Below are 7,500 nucleotides of genomic sequence, written 5' to 3' on the forward strand. Positions count from 1 at the left end.
TTGCGTGATGCAATCATGTCATCATGGACCAGAATCTCAAAGGAATGTTTCCACCATCTTGTGGAATCAATGCCACAAAGAATTGAGGCTGTTTTGAGAGAAAACCTACCCAGTATTAGTATCGTGTTCCTAATAAAGTGTTCAGTGAGTGTATTTGTGTGAGCTGTCTATCACCCTCAGACTGTCATGTTATACTCAACACAGATATGACCCAGGAGATGTGGGCATGGCTGCTGTAGCTGCTGCTGACTGCCATGAGTTAAGCAGAGAAAATGGAGTGAATATTTATGTTAACGATTAGTAAAGGAAGCACCCCTTAAGGGAGAAATCATTTCACATTCCCACCTCATGTATGAATGGAATATTAATGTGAAAGACGGCCTTTCTGATATCTCATGTCTCCCAGGCTCCTGCACAAATATGATCATTAAGGATTGTGGATCTTTGACGTGATAAGAATGGAAAACAGACACACACACACACACACATGCATGCAAGCCCCCCCCCCCCCACACACACACACACATGCATGCATGCAAGCCCCCCCCCCCCACACACACACACACACATGCATGCATGCAAGCCCCCCCCCCCCACACACACACACACACATACACACACACACACACACACACACACACACACACATACAAGCACACACATTAGTGTTGTGTATGTCGTTTATCCTAATGCACTGGTACATGTCATGATACTGTATCTACAGCTCTGTATGTACATAATCTATCTCTGTGTCCTATAAACTACTGTATGCTATAGTATTTATCACTGAAACATAAAAAAACATGTGCCCTTTTAACACAAAACAGAGCTGATGATCCAAACAAACCCCCTCAGTGTCATTGAAGGAGTGAACTACACCGCATACTGTGAATGCCCAACCCCCTCGCCCCCACCATAGCTAATACATTCCCACACTTGGCTAACTCAGCAGAATATTACAGCCTTATTATATTCAATATCAGTCTTCACATTTCTGCTGCTGAAAACTCATTTCTTCAGTTTGTTAGTTTTTCCATTTGTGTAAATACTGAACGCATCAATGACTCCATGGTGAAGGATCTACAGGCCTGTACATATGGTGGAATATCGCTGAGCCAGGGGAGGCTGTAGGCCTTCTATCCAACAACCTTCCCAGCCTCTCTATCGGAAAAAAACATGTTGAGGAGTCACAGCATTATAACCAACAAAAAACACATATCCACAAGCTTATTTGCAAACACTAACCCCTCTCATCTTTCTCCTTGCATTGCTATGAATACAATATCCAGTTAGGGGCTATGCTGGAATGCCTGTTCTCCACACAGTTCCTGTACTGTAATAGTAGAACCCCCTAATTAAATGTTACAGCCTCCCTGAACACTAATGACCTGCAGTAACAGAATGAGAGAGGCAGACCTATGAAAGTGAGCTCTGACAACAGGCCTGTACACCAGACTGGAGGCTTAGTCTGTTCTTTTACTTCCACATAGACACACATAACAACCGGAGGTTGTTTGTCTACAGACTCTGGCTGGAGTGCCCATCCATGGGCTATGCACATGGCAAATGGCCTGTAACAGAAGCTGAAATATTAAAGCCAACACACAGACTAATTGGCAGAATCTCAATATCTCTTCTCTCACTTCTCTTCTCTCAACTGCTATTCTGTTCGTCTGTTGCAGACGTAGCCAAAAAAAAGAATAGAGACAAGATTTAAATTCATCACTTCAGGCGACTTCAAACGCATCACTAGATTCTCTCTCATATCTCCCCCCCCCCCCCCCCCCCTTACTCTTTGAGTTTCTCTTTTCTTTGCCGTCTTTGTGTAATCTCCCATAGTGATTAGCTAATCACTTTAACACCTTCTCTTTGCTGCTGGTTGACATGTCCAAACATTGACTCAGGTGGAGTGGGAATGAGGTGCCACAGACAGAAAACCATTTGTCTACTGTCTGACACAGGACAAGGCTTCTGAAGTAATCTCTGGGCTCCTCTTCAAAATATTCCACTGAAACAAAACTACTAGTTACTAGTTACATTATAATACGTGATTCACTTTGTATTATAAAGTGATACTCTATCTAATACAAAAATGAACAGCTAAAATAGAAAGCTCTCTGCAGTAACACTCAGATACAGTACATTTACATTTACATTTATAGATACAGTAAGCATATCCTGTAAAGATGCACAGGCAAAATGAGATGCACTCAGATGCTGATTGTCCCAAATACAGCTCCATTCAAACAGAATGAATTGGACTGCTCTCAGACCGAGATAGGCTATCGTTTGACTTTGAATGGGAAAAGCCAATTATTTTCTGAGATAGTGACAAGGCCAACGCCATGAGCAGAGTGAAGGGGCGTTTTGATGAGGCGAGTGGCCATGGGGGGCAGCCTCAATTATCAGGCTTTCTTTCAGCCTCAGCCACCTTCCAGTCAGGCTTACGACTCCCAATTGCTGTCAGTAATTACTCCATTTACAAGAATAGCTTTTGCCTCTGCCACAAAACGAATGTTTGATTAGCCGAAATGCAGGAAAGGTCAGGAAGTGGCAGTGGCTTTATCCGGGTCGGATTCAGAGAATGACAGTGTCCCTGGCACTGGTGGTAATTGGGTCATTGAGGTGGTGCGGACGGGGAGGTGGTCATAGTAATCATGTGTGTGTGATGATTACATGCAGGGGCATTAGTCACAGTAAGTGGCGCATTGGTGCAAAGGAACTTTGCTATAGTGGCACGGCAGGGGTAGGTAGAGAGCAGCAGACAGTGCCACGCTGTGCTACGGGATGCATGGCAACTGATTACCATTTGCATGTCATTGTATGGGTTTGATGAAGGCTTTTCTCTGGCTGCAGCAGGGTCTGACTGATATAAGTGCCTCACATAGGGCTATGACAATGCATCCCACTGAAAAGCCCCCGCCAAGGATAACCATCACAGCATCAGCATGCATCCTAAACCCGCTGTGTTGAGTAGGAAAGTAATCAAGAGAGGAATTCAGAACCCTTCAAGGATCAATTCTGATTTAAATAAATGGCTGACTTGAATGCACTGGACTGAGGTCTGGATGTTGTGAGATCCGGCTAGTGACAGTAGGTGTCAGTCAATACAAGGGGGTCAGACACACTTGCTGTATTGATTCCTTCCAATAATGACTGTTAGACATTCAGACAGTTACCATCGTCCTCTGGAGGACATTCACATTCACTCACCTGGTTTTCTCACTCGGTGTGTATTACCAGAGCCGTGATGTCATATTCACGTGTCTTATTTGTAGAGCAACATGAGGGGGATACTGAGGAGTGAGGGTATCATCTTACTAAACCTTATTACTAGGCCGTATTTCTGGTGGTAAAGCTCCCTCCTCAGCTCTTTGGTGGCCAAGACATGGTGCGTGTGCGTGTGCATGTCACAGATCGCCCAATTCTCTCACCGACACTGTGACAGCAGCCATTACAAAGCACATACTTTACAGCTCAATTGAGATTCATACACGCACGCACACACACACACACACACACACACACACACACACACACACGCACACGCATGCAGGCACGCACGCATGCACACAGTCAGTTAACATATTGACTGAATTCAATATTTTAAGAGAGACCTTGTTTCAGGTCCCAGTCTGAACATGCCTCTGTGAGACTGTGCTGATGCTAGCATGTAAGCTGTACATGCAAGGTTACAGTGTCATGTTACACATGTCATGTGTAAGGTCTGCATGGGAGCCACATACTGTATATCATGTCTTGTTATATCATATCTCATGTGCAGTCAATGCATTGCGGTTTGAGTGTGACAGGACCTCGATTCATTTGTGGTGAATGCCTGCTACTTGCATTATTGAACGACTTGAATTCAATACGATGTGGTCCCTGTACTGTATGTACAGTATGCAGGGAGGGGTCGATGAGTGTAAGTGTAGTCACCTTGTGGTCTGTGTGTGGTTGAAGTGCCTATTACATGGGTTTCTCGTGTTAAACCCATAGGACCAATTCATCTGTTATCCATTCCATTTACTAATCATACCAGTGTCTCCGGTATATTTATGCCATTTTTGTCTCCATGTAAATGAGGTCACGCTTTGTTTGTACTGATTTTGAGCTTGATTTCTCAAGAAGGCAGTGAGCCTCCATGGGCTGTCATCAAATTATGAATTATGACTCATAAATAGCCAGTATAAAATCAGACGTGTATCTTCCACAGTTAGGCCAAAGCTCTTGGGTGGCCACATCAAGCATAATGAGCCTTGGTCTCTATTCGCATGGAATGGGTCTGTTTGGACAGACCAAGTGTAAGGTGATATTTCCGTTGTGACTGACAGTGAGTGTAGCCTAGCTGTTTGTTTGCACTGAATGTGAAACTAGTCTGTAGGTGTGATTGATGCTGTCTGCTCCTCAGTCTTGCTTTCTCACACGCCTTATCGCTCTGGGCTCTGAAGTGCTATACTGCCATCTATAGGTGTACACTGCGATTTCTGTACTTCATGGGCATTCTCACAGTTAGAACTGATTAGAAATGCCCTTTGTAGAGAATGCCCATGGGCAAAAAAGTACAATGGAATTTTTGATCAGATGTTTATCATAAGGTTTCACACAAGTTAGTCGTACGTGCTTGTGAACACAGAGAAGCCTTGAAACTGTACTATATACTATGTGTGTGCATGCAGACATGAGTATGACATTGAGTATGTGAATGTATGAGTGTAAGCATGTGAGAAGACAACTAAGATCATTAGGGAGAATTACAAAGCTCTGGACAGAAATAGCAGGAATGACACCCCCACTGGGCATAAGAGACACACAGAGATGTGATGGCATCATGTCTGGAGGGCAGAGAAGGAGGGAGGGAGTATAGACTAGAAAGAGAGCGAGAGAGAGAGAGAGAGAGAGAGAGAGAGAGAGAGAGAGAGAGAGAGAGAGAATTAAAGAGAAGTATACATACAGCAAAGAGAGAAACAGAAGGCACAGGGGATTGGAAGTGAAAAGCAATTAAGAGAGATTGTGGAAATTAAATAGGTCTACAGGTAACATGTTTGACAGTATATAATATTTGATTAAAGCTTGTTGGACATGTTTGAACATATTGTATTGTATTGTATTGTATTGTATTGTATTGTATTGTATTGTATTGTATTTATTCGCACACAAATAAATTACAGTGAAAGAATCAAATTGATTTAAAAAAGTGCACGTACACGTGCAGGTGAGGTAAGAAACCCGTCTAGGGCTTATATCAAAACCTCACCATAACTTAAAAGAGAAAATGAGAAAAGAAAACAAAGACTTCAGCAATTTCATTTGAGATGAAACAAGAAAAAGAAACAGTTGACTGGCAAAGTCTGTTTATCTTATAGGCGTGGCAGATATTCTATCCTCAATCCTCTGTCTGTGGTTCACAGCTGGGTTGGGGCTAAGCGAGGGTGTCCCAACCACTCTCCTTTTACTGTTCTACAGAGACAGACATCCAATCTGTCAGTGTAATGTATTGCCAGCCAGGTGTTGTCAGTACTGCCCCATCACAGACAACCAGGAGGTACATCAGCCATCTTTAAAGCTTGGCTGCCATCCAGTGGCTATGGACAGTACTGCTGCAAATTAACTCACTAGAGATGCTGTCTGATGATGTGAATGGCTTGGTCCAATATAGCTTGTACACAGGGGTGTAGTTCCAGTGCATTCCCTCAAAATAAATAACCCTCCGCTGTGCCCAATAAAAAAACACACACAACCCTCCCCAAAGCGCGTGCACACATACACATACACACACACACACACGCACGCACGCACGCACGCACGCACACACACACACACACACACACACACACACACACACACACACACACACACACACACACCATTATAGTACCATTCTCGCTCGAGTGCACAAAATAGTCTTGACTTCCTAACCAAAACAAGAAGGATATGCTCTATGATTATTGGTCCTAACATTGTTATTGTCATCCTACACATTTTAAACACATTCTGAAGACCTGTATGCAAATCAAGTAGGCCAAGTCTAAAATAAAAAGAAGCCTTAATAGCACAGGTGAGGTATGTAATAATAGTTCTAAATGTGCTCTTTGCATGTTGAGTAATGTTGCGGCTAATAGTGTGCCTACCTAAATTGTAGAGCTAAGACACTGGTCCTTCCTTAACTGCTGTAGTAGGCCTCTCTGTCAGCTGTAGTAGGCCTCTCCGTCAGCTGTAGTGCCGTCCGGTAGAGCCACGGAGCCTTCTAAGTCAGGAATAATGTCCTTGAAGTCAGTAAGTTTTCCTTGCAACTTCGTTCTCAATTGAAAGTGTGGCCTATCCTGGCTCATGGTAGAGCAGACATAATTGTTCCCTAACTTTGACTTGCAATGAACCAAAAAATAGGAATATGAACAGGGACGCATGATGAAGAACATTATAAAGTTCAATACAGAGTCCAGTTTGACTTCTACCCAGATCCAAACATAAATCGATCAGAAATGACCGTTACACTTTATGACGATTACACCACCTGCTCCCGGGTACAAGGCTGTCTGTTCTAATGTCTGCATGCTATATAGTCTATTTCTGGCTGGTTTAAAAATGTGTTCATTCAAGGACTCTGCAGGGTTCTGACCAAATAGTGTGTGTGTGTGTGTGTGTGTGTGTGTGTGTGTGTGTGTGTGTGTGTGTGTGTGTGTGTGTGTATGTATGTGTGAGGGGCTCCCCCTGGACATGAGCCCAGGTACAAGTGTACCCTTTTATTACCCCTCTCTAGTGGCGTCCCTGGCCAGGCTGTCTGTTCTAATGCCTGCAAACTACAGTCACTTTATTTCTGGCTGGTTTAAAAATATGTCTAGCCAAGGACCCTGCAGGGACTGACCAAATAGTGTGTGTGTGTGTGTGTGTGTGTGTGTGTGTGTGTGTGTGTGTGTGTGTGTGTGTGTGTGTGTGTGCATGCGTGCGTGTGTGTATGTGTGTGTAGCCTGTGTGCATGCGGCGGTGTGTATGCGTGAGGCTGCTCATTCGACCTCTAGTCACACAATGTCTAGTCACACTTCTTAGTGGCCTTGGCTTCAGCTGTCAGCTAGTAGTTCTGGTATTTGGCGGCCCTCCCAAAGTAAAAAGCCAAGCATCGTGCAAGATATTGTTCTGTGTCAGCTTTTGTGGTAAGCTTAACTGTGTGGCGAAGATGGTGCTACTTGTATCCATGATTATCTGTACCTCATCTGGACCTTTTTTATTTGAATAAAGTATTCAAATCTGTGTGTGTGTGTGTGTGTGTGTGTGTGTGTGTGTGTGTGTGTGTGTGTGTGTGTATGTGTGTGTGTGTGTGTGTGTGTGTGTGTGTGTGTGTGTGTTTATAAATACACCAATGTAAGAACAGTGAATAGTATATATAATTTATAACCAGAGGAGAACATTGTTGTCTAGGGAGAATGAAGAAGCTCCTATTTGTGGCATCTACCAAAACTGTGTGCCACTGGTTAAAAAGCCTGTGCGGCAGGCATCTCACTC

The sequence above is a fragment of the Argentina silus genome (assembly GCF_951799395.1).
Source record: "Argentina silus genome assembly, chromosome: 9".
Lineage (NCBI taxonomy): Eukaryota > Metazoa > Chordata > Actinopteri > Argentiniformes > Argentinidae > Argentina > Argentina silus.